Source organism: Lissotriton helveticus, chromosome 6, assembly GCF_964261635.1.
Source record: "Lissotriton helveticus chromosome 6, aLisHel1.1, whole genome shotgun sequence".
Classification (NCBI taxonomy): domain Eukaryota; kingdom Metazoa; phylum Chordata; class Amphibia; order Caudata; family Salamandridae; genus Lissotriton; species Lissotriton helveticus.
Genome location: NC_136067.1, coordinates 984,397,678 through 984,411,536, shown reverse-complemented (window position 1 = coordinate 984,411,536; position 13,859 = coordinate 984,397,678). Strand labels below are relative to the sequence as shown.

The window sequence follows — 13,859 nt, the reverse complement described above, 5'->3', positions numbered from 1 at the left end:
TCAATCGTAGAAAAAATAGTAGCACCAGCTAAAGTAGAAATTAACTCATGAATGTTTGGGAGAGGATGCTTGTCTACCCATATTTCAGTGTTTAAACTGCAAAGATCCAGACATAAGCGAAGATCTCCAGAGCTCTTAAGGGATAAAACAATGGGGGAAACCCATTGAGATCATTCAATTGGCTCGATAATTTGTTTATTAAACAGATCACTAAGCATTTCTTTGAGTTTAGGTCAATACGTAAGTGGGACATTCCTGACTTTGTGCCTGATGGGAATGGCATTATCATTTGAAATAATTTTATCATGAAAACCAACATACTTGCCTAAAGTGTGCTCAAAAACCTTGGGATATTTATTCTTTATACTCGTGACAAATAGTTCATTGTTAACTCTTTGTTCGCTTTGGAGACAAACAGTATTGACATCTTCCAAACTACTATGTGAACTCCAAATGGGTCCTACACTAACATGAGGAGATGCATTTGGATCAAGCTTTAATCCTAACTCTTTTTGGTGTGGCCATCCAAGAATTGAACCACCCATAGTTGCCACATACACCTTACCACTAATCACTCTTCCCATGAATTCAATTTTTGCCCAAAAATATCCTTCCCTTTCTATCCTTTGACCTGTATACCCTCCTGGTTGAATGTCAGGAAGAGACAGTTTACAATCTCCCCAAGACTCTTTGAAAAGTTTGTTTCCAATAATTGTGTACCGTGCACATGAATCTACCATTAACTCAGCAGGTTTACCATTTATGTTAATGATGCATGACGGAAATTTTTCACAATCAGACTCATCCACAGAAAAAATAAAATTCAAGCTATGTAAAGCTTCCTCTTCTTCCTCTGAAATATAATTAACTCTCTGAAAAGACCGGCATGCACTACTAAAATGACCTTTTTTCTTGCCTTTCATGCAAACTTTATCCCAAGCAGGACATCCTCTATAATTACCCACATGGTTAGCACTACCACACATATAGCAAAAAATTGATTTTTTTTTAAGAAAGTCTTATTATCAACATGCTTTCTTTCCATGTCTTTTTTAACAAAACTCTTCTTAAAACCATTAATTTTATCTTTTACTAAAGAAACTTCAGGTTCCGTAGTCTGTACTTTAGTAGATTGATTTCTTATCTCAGATACGAACAATTCAGACTGTTCGATGCCCTTTCGAATGTTTATAACTGCGCTTAGAGTAGACTCAGTGCCCAACCAAAGTCTTTCTTGACTCTTCTTGCTTTTAGTTCTCATCATGATCTGGCCTCTAAGTACTTGTTCATAAGAAATAGTCTCAAATGCACATGAACAAGCAAGAGAACCTAAAGCGGCAACACAGTCTTCAATGGTCTCTTCAGTCTTTTGGACACGTGAGTAAAATTTGAACCTTTCCATCACAGTGTTCATTTTTTTTCCAAAACATATTTTCATTTGTTTTGCAGCGTTCTCAAAGACATCCATGTCACCGGCATCTTCAATTGGTGGTAAGTTGTCAAACTCTTTAATTCCTGCACCACCTAAACAATGCCTCAATAAAGCAAGTTTTCTTTTAGCTGAACAGCCATCTTTCTCTAAAACATCCACGTATGCCAAGAACATGGGAAACCATAAGTCCCACTCTATATTTGGATCTCCAGCAATTTGTAAGAAGTGTGGTGGTGCAGCGATATTAGACATGTCAATAGTGGAATTGATTTAAAACACCCAAAAAAAACATAGAATAATAATAAATAATAAAACAGTACCTTGTTTCTTGGTTGAACACGCTAAAAACAGAAAAATATTCTTCTTTTTTTTTTTTGAATGTTGATAAAGCGTGTGAATAATCACAATAAAAAGAATACTCGAAAATGAGATCTGCTTCCAAAAAAACCCCCGCTATTGTGAATTCCACTTTAAATCGATCTAAACGCTGAAATCGACTCGAAGACACTCACGGAGATAATCCAAAATGGCCGCACGAGGGACGTGAGGTCAAAATATCAATCCCAAGATGCAACGTGCAAGACAATCCCAACATGCAATGCGTGCACAAGCAAAGCAGTTCCAACTTCGAATGCCGAAGAAGAGTAGCGTGCAGTAAGTTTTCAAAAGGAAACAACCAAGCACCGTTACACTGCTCGATTGATGCAGTCGAAAATAACAGGTAAAGTAAGTTACATTACGTAAAGATTAATTTCCACACCAAGCGCTAATCTCTTCTATTTCTTTCCTTAAAAATGTCCACACTACTTAATCAAAATTGACACGCTTTTCAACAGAGAGTGTGAATTAAAGCAGAGCTGTAATTTGAGATAGAGTATTTAAAACTCGATTGTATGTTACCAAGTAATAGTCCATGACAGGATATCTTGAGCAATTTCTTTGGGAAGTGGAGACAAACAAAAAATATATATAATGAAAAGTCCAGTGAACGCTGTTCTCTTCTGTAAATCTGCATCCCGATCGTCGCCAGTAATTGTGTGGTAAATAAGAGCAGGAACACAGGTTCAAGTTGTTGGATTTATTCCAAAGAAGATACAGCTTGACATCCACAAGGGAGCAACTGGATAACACAACCAGTCCTCTCATCCACAGCTTCCAACCCCCACACTCTATGACCTAACATAGTGACCTAACATCATTCTATAACCACTACATTCTATATTCTAGAATATTACACACATCAGCTTTAGTAATTCAGGCTCCCATGTATCTAACATTAATTACCTTACTTTTGAAAAGTGCACACCAAGACTCCTGTGTATCCCAGCACACTCAATGCACAGGATGGTTCCAAGGTGGATGCTGGCCCATCACGGATCCTCCAGACCACAATCTCAGCAGACAGAGTTTCCAGCGTTTCACTGAGTCCGCTGTAATGCACTTTCACCTTTAACTAATTTCTCTTTTACCTCGCTGCCAGAGTCCAGACTTCCTGTGGAAGGTGAAGATTTCTTATCCAGCTTCTCCGTCTCATCACTCTTTTCTCTATATGCTGTAGCAATACTAGTTTGGACAGCTTTAATCCATGCCTGTCGCAGCTTTTCTGAATCAGCATGTAGCATACAGCTCTTTGTTGGTGAGACTACTTCAAAGCAAAAACGTCTTCCTATGTCTTCACAGTGTTTAGCTGTGCAGAGCCGTAAATCTTCGACAACCACTGTGAGGTTAGTCTTACATATTTTCTGATATACCAGTTGGTTGTTATTGTGATCCAGCACCTGTTCCAAGTTTTAAAGGCATTACTGGCCCTTTTAAAGAGATATCCTTCCATTAAAAAGCCATTAGCCCCATCAACATTGTATTCAAGTCTGAGATCATCATTGGTGAAATTCTTTTGCTGAATAGTGAAGTGTTTTTGTTCCATGTCCCTCTTCTCCTTTGCTGCATCCACAACAAGCCGATCCAACTGTGAACCAAGCTCTATCATATGCGGTTCAAGTTCACTGAAGAGATCGTAGACCTGGTGGAAGAAGCCAAGATGTGCGTACATGAAGGATAACATCGATTTTAAAATTTTAGACCTCCGCTTTGACTGAAGAACATTGATTTGAAGGACGTTGTCCAAAGCTATGTGCCGGAAGCATTTTCATGTTGCGATTAAGATGTTTGTTGCCTCCACATTGTGCAGTTTTGTTCTTTGAATTTGGGCATTTTCAACTAGTGCATTTTCTTTTTCTCCACTGACCTTATCAAACTGCTTCTTTGCATCTTTGAATTTTCGAAGATGATCCTTAATAAATATATGGAGCTGTGTTTTAATGGATCTCTGAGCTTTGTCAAACAGGATTGTGTGATAAGTGATCATTTCTTGGAGGCTGTTCAAAAACTTCGTCAAGCTATACTCAATCACCACAACCTTGCTTGAATACTGTGAGAGGTCCCGAATGCCATTAATAAATTGCTTGTTGGCAGCACAAAAGGCCTTGCCTGCATCAATCATGCCAAACATAACTTAACAAGCTTATCACGTTTCACTTCCGTCACATCACCTTCAACTTCCTTCAAAGCGGCTCTGAAACGAGGAGAGTCCTTCAAGCACTCCTCCAAATCAACAGTTACCTTCATGCTTTCGCCTAGGCCCCTCCCGGGCGATCAAGGTGAGTGCAGGAATAAGGAGGCAGCAGCAAGATAAGGAGATCGGAGCACAGCAGTGAAAGTTTGTCACACTTTAGCCTGCCTCACCACTGCCCAGCTCTCAGCCCTCGGCACTTCCTCCACTTCTGAATAGCTGGCAGACACTCCAGGTTCCCAGACATGGTTATAAACATAGACAACGGACAACAATGCAAGAGGCGAAGCGTCATAGACACAACAGATAGAATCAGATTGTCGTCCTCGGCAGGGTTCCACCAATTTATTTTCATTTTCAGCAACAAGGCAATTTATCATTGGAGGTAGTGGTCTTTAGTTATTTTTGTGTACATAGGCAAATCTGGGTTTTTTTATTGTCTGGACACAAAGGTCGATTTTAAAGGAAGGTTTCTGCAACCACAGAGACTTCTGCTCCCCAGAATCTTTGTCAATAAAGGATACCTGTCTGCTAAACTAGTATACTATTGAATGTGTTACATATTATTTAACACCTCACAGATGACTTAATTAGAACTGTGGATTCTGTAAACCAAGATGTTTATAATGTCCTAAAATCAATAGATCAATACAGCTCTTAATTGACAGTTTTTACTTTAGGGACATTTTATTTTGTTTCACACATGCTCCATCCAGGGTCCTTGGAAAGAGAAACTATTAAGAGCAATTGAGGTCTGCAGTCCGCAAGTATGTGTCCATGGCCACGTTTCGTACACGAGGAACAGTAATACAGACTAACACTTCACCAGAAAGACATCACATTAAAGTTAAAGGAACACATAAGCACACATCTTAATTTTATCCTCTTCCAAAGCCAATGAATTTGCAAAAATAAATGTTTTGCCATCCGTGTCTCTGAATCTAGCTGCATGGAGCTACACCTATTTGTCATACGACTGGTGTTGCATGGTCAACAATTAAAACAACGAATTGAGTTCTTCTTCTGAATACTTATTTAATTCAACATCATCAGCTCTTCAACTATCTGTGTTATAAATTTCTCTCCTGCACTGTAAATGTTATAGAAAATAAGTTATATAATAACATACGGATAAGTAACATTATTTTAAGGTGACGTTGTAGGGCCTGATTATGAGTTAGTGGTGCGGTGCCAAGTCAGCCCCGCCTTCACATTGCCAAACCTGTGGTCGGGTCGCCTGCCAGATTGAAAGTATTTCTCATGCCTGGCGGGCTCTTTTTGGATGTTCCCACGGCGGTCCCTTAAAATGGCACTGCAATGGCAGCGCAAAAAAACTTCCTGCATGGCATGGACTGTAACGTCCATGCCATGCAGAAATTGTGGTGCATGCACACAGGGTGCACATGTTGTGCCCCACTGCATGCACCCCAGGGCACAGAGGTGCACGAGGGCCCTGTAGGGCCCCCTGTGTTTCCTTTCTGCCATGGTTTCCATGGAGGAGGAACTACCGTGAAAACCGTGGCAGAAAGGAAACTCGTAATATGCTTTGTGAGACCGGGGCAGTACTTCCAAGCATATTGTGGCTCCTGACCGCCACAACACCACCAGGGAACGGTGGCTCCCTGGTGACTGCGGCAGAGCAATGGAAGTCTGACTGCCCTAATTGTAAAAGGGCAGTTGGAAGACTGCCACCACTTCGCCGGTGACTTTGGCAGTTCTTGCATCACCAGACTCATAATAGAGCCCTTTGGGCCTGAATATGACTTTTGGTCCAGCATTAGTTGGAGATACGCCACCACCACACTCCCACTGCACCAGAGGCATGGTTGGGCCGCTCGCCAGATTAGGAGTTTTCTCCAGTGTGGTGGGCTGGTTTGTGCCATTCCCACAGTGGTGCCTCTAAAGATGGGCACAGCAATGGGAAAAAACAGTTCTTGCATGGCATGGACTGTGCAGGAACTGTTGTGCATGCACACAGAGCGGTATATGTTGTGGCCCCCTGTGTACATCCACATGGTGTGAGGCATGTTGGTGGAACCGCCATGAAAACTGTGGCAGAGAGGAAACTCGTAATATGCTTGGTGGGACTGCAGCAGTCTAGCCAAGTACATTGCAGCCTCAGGGCTGCCACACCACCACCAGGAAATGCTGGCTTCCTGGAGGCATCAGCGGTCCCATGGAAGTATGACCACCTAAGTCATAATGAGGGGCTCGGATCGCCAGTGCGGCAGTGGCTGGACCAGCACTGTCACGCCACTACGAGTCTCGTGTTCCTCACACCGCCAGACTTTGTAAATGGCCCCTTATCTTTTTTCTCATTTATTTTACATTAAAGGGATAACATTAGCAAAGTCTGTGTCCTGTTAGCTGCAATTTTTGACAATGTAATAACTTTTTTTTAAGGAATGTGAGAGAGTTTCAGCTCACAATTTACTGATATCTGTAAATGTAACCAGATTTGTCTCCTTGTCACCAAAAGACCTATTAAAGAATTCTCTCTCCAACATTTAACAAACATCCATAGTAATTCCTATTTATATATTAGGTGTTTGCACACCTTCCTAGCAGTAAGGGGTGTATGTGCAATAAGGAAATAAATAGCAGCATTATGTAAAAAATAGCTACGGTTAAGAAAAACGTAGGCCCAGATTTACGAATGTTTCATGCAACACAGCATTTACTCAAGTCATACGAGCGGCCAAGGTATTGGATCATATCTACTAAGTATAACCTGCTACTGCTGTCATTCCCTCTGTTGGCACACTAACACACACACACAGCCTGGCATCATAGTGTGAAGGTGAGTGTGCACTGTCCAGGATGGGATGAGATTTGAACTGGAAGAATATCCTTCCAGTACAAATTCCTACCCTGGACAAATTCAGAAGGATCACACACATTGGATGTGAGCTGTGCACTGCGGCTCACATGCAATGAGGGTTTTTTCGGAATAAATACATATCACACATTTCTCCTTATACAACCTGTTTGAAGGAGTCATAATATTTTCACACAAAGCCTAATCTGGACCACCCTAGTAACACCTCTTGATGCAAAGCGGCACAAAGCAGAGCTGAAGAGTTTTATAGTGAAGAAAGAGCCACCTTTCCAGTATAATACACCTTTTGCAATAATAGTAAATACACTTGTAAGACTATGTATCCATTTGTATTGCTCTACAACCACACTAAGGTAGAGCATTTTGATGCATTCCCAGCTTTACCATTTTGGGTAAATCTGGGAAGTACCAAAATCAGTGGGTGGATGTATGGGAACACCCACGCTCCACTCTTCCTGTGTCTCCCTGGGTCAGAGAAATGAAATGCAGCGATTTGTGCTGCATTACTCAAAATTTATCAAGCCATGCAGGGCCACGCAAAGAGGCCTTGTGTGACCTGACAAATCTGAATTAGGTTTTGTATTTCCCCTGGGCACCCTTGAGTGGCATAATGGTGACACAAAGCCTTCATTTTCATTTCCCTATGTACTTTTCCTGGGAAATGGTTACCCAAGGGCTCTCTTGTATTGTCTGGAACACAAGGAATATGCAAGAATCTACATATTCAGTGTCATGCCTGCATCATGTGACTGAGCCAGTGGCTGACTGAGAACAGAAGGCTGCTATTGCAGAAAGCATTGATACAAAACTCAAAAGATTACTTACCTGTTTAGTCTTAGACTAACATGATTGTGGTATGCATTGACCCCTGTGAGCTGTATGTGACTCTCATGAGGCAAATAGGAGAAAGAAGAGTATAGTAGCACTGCATTAATTATCTTTTGGTGAGTGGGGAATATGCTTTGATTGGCCAGGTTGATCTCATTTTGTCACTACTTGCCACAATAGATAAACAAAGGAACCTGTTTAGATTCATACAGCCTAAAGAATGTGGCATGGACGTATACTTTGCACAGTTGTGAATGAGTGTGGCATGTTGTAAGTTGGGGGATTAAGTCCCCTTGAATCCTGAGGGTCTCTGGTGGCCAACTTGCCCACCAGATACATCCAGTAACTGCCACAGAGTTGCGCTGGAGAAGTGTAAAAAGGGGCATGGCCTCGGACCACCCCTCTGCAACGCAGCTCTGTGGCGCTTCCTTGAGGTACCTGGTGGGCAAGTTGGCACCCAAGGACACTCAGGATTCAAGAGGAATTAGTTCCCCAAATTAAAACCCACCAGAGGGGGTGGACCTGATGGGACATGTGTGTACTTTTGCAATCACTCCACCAAAACCCAACCGATTATAAATTCACCATGCATTCACCTTGCAGCACTCTAATCATCCAATCACTACCCATGCACTCATGGAATGACCCATACACTAACTCATCCACTGCTACAATATACTGAGCAGTACCCATGCAGTCCAGCCATTGAACTGTCACTACCTATGCACTCCTCCAATCACATGGTGCATTTTAAGTGAGGGGATTAAGTCCCCTTGAATCCTGAGGGTCCCTGGGGGCCAACTAGCCTACCAGGTACCTCAAGTTTGCCCAGTGAGCTGTGTTGCAGAGAGGTGTTCAGAGAAACGCCCCTTTTTACACCTCTCTGCAATCCAGCTTTTTGGTGCTTACTGGAGGTACACGGTGGGCTAGTTTGGCCCAGAGACCCTCAGGATTGAAGGGAGCTTAATTCCGTAACTATGTGCCAGGGGGTGCATTTGCACACTTGGTATGTCAGGCCCCGCCCCCTTCTTGCACCACTGTGCAAATGCGCCCCCTGACGCGTTGTAAATTGAGGGATTAATTCCCCTTGAGTCCTGAGGGTCCCTAGGGGCCAACTAGCCCACCAGGTACCTCCAGTAAGCACCACAGAGCTGTGTTGTAGAGAGGTGTAAAAAGGGGCATGGCTCTGAACACCTCTCTGCAACTCAATAATCTTGCCCCAGGAAGGTGGTGGTCCCCAGGGCAGTGTGGGGGAAATGGGGCCCCCCACACTTTTTTTCACTGCCCCTGGGACCTGGCCCACACAGGGGCTTCAATAAAACGACGCGCGGGAGCCCGCACTTGTTTTAATTTTTTCTCTGCCGAATTTGTGCACCCAGAGCAAATTCGGCCAATTTTTATTTAAAAAAATGCTTTTTTGGGCTGCAGGCCTAGGGGATCAGGGTGTTTCTACCCTGCCCCCTTTTGTTATTTTTCACCTTTTGTTTTTCTGTTTTCTTGTGCCTCGGTTACCGAGGCACAAGATGGCTGCCAACACTTCCTTGTTTGGAGTGTTGACAACCAATTAGAATAAAGCTCTGGTCCGGAGGATGCGCAGATCCACTGCGTCCCTAAATATCAAAACTTTTATTTTTTGATTTTCTCAGCAACTACTGAATGGATTTACACCATTTAAAAAAAAGCATTTTCTGAACCAAGCACTACCTTTTTACCAAATTTGGTGTAATTCCGTTCAGCAGTTCGAGCTGTAGCCGTGTCTAAAGTTTCCTATGGGAAATTCATTTTTCGACCTCTTTTTTTATATTCTCAGGAACTACTGAACAGATTTACACCACTTAACAAAAAGAGTTCTTTTTGAAAGAAGGGCTACCTTATTGCCAAATTCGGTGTAATTCCGTTCAGCAGTTTGGGTCATAGCCTTGTCTAAAGTTTTCTATGAAGAATAACATGGAGAAAACACGTTTTGGGACCCCCCTTTTTTCTCGGCCCCGCTTACCGAATCACCCCAAAACTTTTAGGATAGGAGCTGACTGGAATGCCCCACAAGTTTTAAAAATTTCGCGAAAAATCATCAACCGGTGCCAAATGTATTGGGAAAACAAAAACCGCTTTTCCTATGAAAACTAGGTCCTAACTGTAACTACCTACTGGCGACATCCTGTAGGTGATATATATATATATATATATTCACTGAAAAAACCATAGGTTTCACACATTTTATAGTTAGGAATTAGCATTTAAAAAACCTTGCAAATTCACTGAAAAAAACATAGGTTTCACACATGTTATAGTTAGATGGACATTTCACTCATACAAATTCTTTGAAATTCCCCTGTTATAGTTAGTTAAGCTAACTATAACTCGCGCGACCGCAATGCACTGTTGATGACGTCACATATTACATTACTCATGACATGGTCAGTAACATCACTCATGACATCACTGATGACATCTCAAATGTCATCACTGATGACATCACTGATGACATCATACTTGTGAGAAAGTGGCAGACCTCCTCTCAGCGTCTCCCTGTGTACTCCCGTTCCCTCCCGGAGTGAGGGAAGGGGAGTAAGGAATGCAGTGAGGGAAGGAGAGCGAGGGGGAGTGAGGGGAAGGGAGCGGGAAAGGGAAGGGGTGTGAGATACAGACAAGAGGAAGTGATTATGGTATTTACTGAGTCTTACAGCATAGTTTTTATTTCCAGGTGTTTATTGTTTGACTTTTAGCAAAGTCTCTGTGATTTTTGATTTCCTATTGTACAGAGGTATTCAGGAGAATGTCTGTTTGTATGCACTGTGGAAACAAATTAGACTATTTGTGATCTTAGACACATGACAGCATGCCTTGCAATTCCGTAAAATGATTAGTACAGTGAAAGAGAGTCTTGCTGGGAGTGTTTTTTCAGGGTTTAAGAGCGTGCAGTGGTGTTCAGGCAGTGTAGGGGCTCAAGGTGGGACTGAGTATGTAGAAATGAGAATTCACAGAAATGATTTCTACATGCTACAGAGAGAGTTGGTATGCAATTTCTACAGCACACCCAGGATCTTTATTACACTGCATGGAGACTATTTGGGAATTCAGAGGCCTGACACACATGCTGCTTTGGACGTTATAGTACTAACTGTCCTAAGGACTGATTCACTCCATGACTATATATTTTGCCATATTTTAAAACACATCAACTGCGCAAATAATTCTGCCACATTTTTCAGAAATAAATTCTTACTCATACTGTGATCTTAGACACATGACAGTATGCCTTGCAATTCAGTAACATGATTACTACAGTGAAAGAGAGTCTTGCTAGGAGTGCTGTTTCACATTTTAGGACAGTGCAGTGATGTACAGGCAGTGCAGGGGCTCAAGGTGGGACTGAGAATGTAGAAATGAGAATTCACTGAAATGATTTCTACATGCTACAGAGAGAGTTGGTATGCAATTTCTACAGCACACCCAGGATCTTTATTACACAGAATGGAGACTATTTGGGAATTCAGAGGCCTGACACACATGCTGCTTTGGACTTTATAGCACTAAATTACCTAAAGACTGACTCACTCCATGACTACATATTTTGACATATTTTAAAACACATCAACTAAGCAAATTATTCTGCCACATTTTTCTGAAATGAATTCTGACTCACACTGTGATCTTAGACACATGACAGTATCCCTTGCAATTCAGTAAAATGATTACTATCTGCTACTGAAATATTTTCTATGGCATTTGTGCAGCACACCCAGAATGTTTACAAGACTGCAAGGAGACTATCTAAGAATTCTAACTCTGATATGCAAGTGTGTAAGTGGTTAGACCACTTCATGTACAACCTCTACATTTTAACAGCAGCACTGTACTGCAAACAAATATCTCCTCAAACACATCAACATACCAAATGCTCCTTTCACAATGTTTTTCCCAAAGCAGACACATTCAAAATCAGACTCTGTACAAATAAACTCCTGCTTCCACATTAGAATACATTATTCAATTTAACTTAAACTGCACAACATAGATCCCCTTACAAATTAACAACTCACCTTTAAAAATGCTTTTGTAGTTTTAGAACTGTGTCAATCACACACCAGATTTTCTTAAGCAGAATCTCTGAATAATGCACCAGTCACTGCAACCACACAATGGCATAGCTTCCCTCTCATTTTACAGTCATATTCTTGTAGATAACCAATCAAATATCTTCCCACCCAAATTCAAAACCAAACTAACATTTTAATTGGTTCTACATTGAAACACTTTCAATCTCACATAATATTCAACCTTCCCCCTCTGCTCTCTCTGCCTGTTACCATGGTAACACTCCATAGAACACCTAACTGAAAACACAGGTGAAAAGTTAATCTGCAAAACAAACCAGCAAGGGTGTTTGACTTTTCAATACAGCAGCGAATCCTGTGCAATTTTCTTTTCAATCACTTTCTCTCAACCATTAGCATTTCTCCTTAAAAAAAACAGTAGCATGCACCCTAGTTTTCAATGTTGAATTTTCAGAAACCACCAATCATTTTTTTTTTTCAAGTGCACTAAATCTCATCCACATTTTTTTCTAAACTCCTACTTTTCAAACTGCCATTTCATTTCCAGAGCCCATCTGAGTACAACCAGATCTCCCTTCAAGATGCTTAGAGTGTGGATTGTAGGACACAGCTATATTTTCTGGATTGAAAGGTATGCAGCAAATAGATGCTTTCTCAACCTTGATTTACCAAATGTGGATATTATATGGATTGGCCAGAGAGGATTGAGATGTCACCAATTGATGCCATTGGTAAAATCCTTGTTGCAACTCCCACACCCTGACCTCATAATTGTGCACTGTGGTGGCAATGGCCTAGGCACTTTGACTGGGGTAGGTCTGGAAATGCTAATAAAGGACACCTTTTGGCAATTGATGTCACTTTTTCCACAAACTGCCTTTGTATATTCTAATATATGCCAAAGGCAAAAATGGAAGTGGTCCAACCAATATTGTCCGCAGATTGAGAAAGCAAGGAAACATGTGAATAAGTCTGTTTCTGCTTTCCTCAGAGACTATGGTATGCGTTCTGTATACCACAACAACATGCGTTACAAAATGCAAGGCATTTATAGAGGAGACGGTGTACATTTCACAGATGAGGGAAACAGAGTCTTCCTCTTGAATTGTAGACTCTGCATCGGTACTTACTTGTAGGTACAAAAAACACTCAATAAACACAACAAATCTTTTTATAGCCAATCAACATCTAAACACTCAAACTTGTTATTTAACTGTATTTTTGTTTGTTTTGTTTTTTCTGACGTGCGGGCAACGTGCGCCGACCTCGCGATTTTTAACCTCGAGGGTGAGTGCAACGTGCACGCACCTCACAATTTTTTTTCAAAATAAATAAAAGTTTTTTTGGACCTTCGGGGTCCTTCAGGGACCCCCTGAGAAGGCCTAGGGGGTCAGGGAGTCTCTACCCTGCCCTCTTTTCACGTTCTCCACTTTTGTTTTTGACTCACTTCTGCCTCGGGGTGCGTGCAACGTGTGCGCTCCTCGCGATTTTTTAAAAAAAAATTATGGGCCTTCGGGGTCCTCTAGGGACCCCCTGAGAAGTCCTAGGGGGTCAGAGAGTATCTACCCTACCCCCTTTTCACGTTCTCCACTTTTGTTTTGAGCTCTCTTCTGCCTCCGGGGTGCGTGCAACATGCGCGCACCCCGCGATTTAAAAAAAATATATATATTTTTTTGGGGCCTTCGGGGTCCTTCAGGGACCCCCTGAGAAGACCTAGGGGGTCAGGGAGTCTCTACCCTGCCCCCTTTTCACGTTTTCCACTTTTGTTTTTAGCTCTCATCTGCCTCGGACACAAAATTGAGGCCAACACTTCCTGATTTCGACTGATTGGAATGTTGACAGACGTCTAACAGCAAATCATAATTCCGCTTGTGCACACCTGATTCGCGCACCGTGCACGCACGGGTGCGTGCCCGTGCACGCTTATAGATATATATATATATATATATATATATATTTTAATTTTCTCAGAAAATACTGGAGGGATTTACACCATTTCAGCAAAAGCGTGATCTGCGAATCAGACTCCACCATTTTGCCAAATTTCTTGTAATTCCGTTCAGCCGTTCGGGCTGTAGCCGTGTCTAATCGTCCAATGGAAAACAACATGGGGAAAACACGTTTTGGGACCCC

At 41.9% G+C, this 13,859-nt stretch overlaps 1 pseudogene; it reads right to left on the bottom strand.

Moving 5' to 3' along the window:
- Positions 1–4,057, bottom strand: LOC144762574 (arf-GAP with coiled-coil, ANK repeat and PH domain-containing protein 2 pseudogene; annotated as a pseudogene).
- Positions 4,058–13,859: the final 9,802 nt, after the last annotated feature.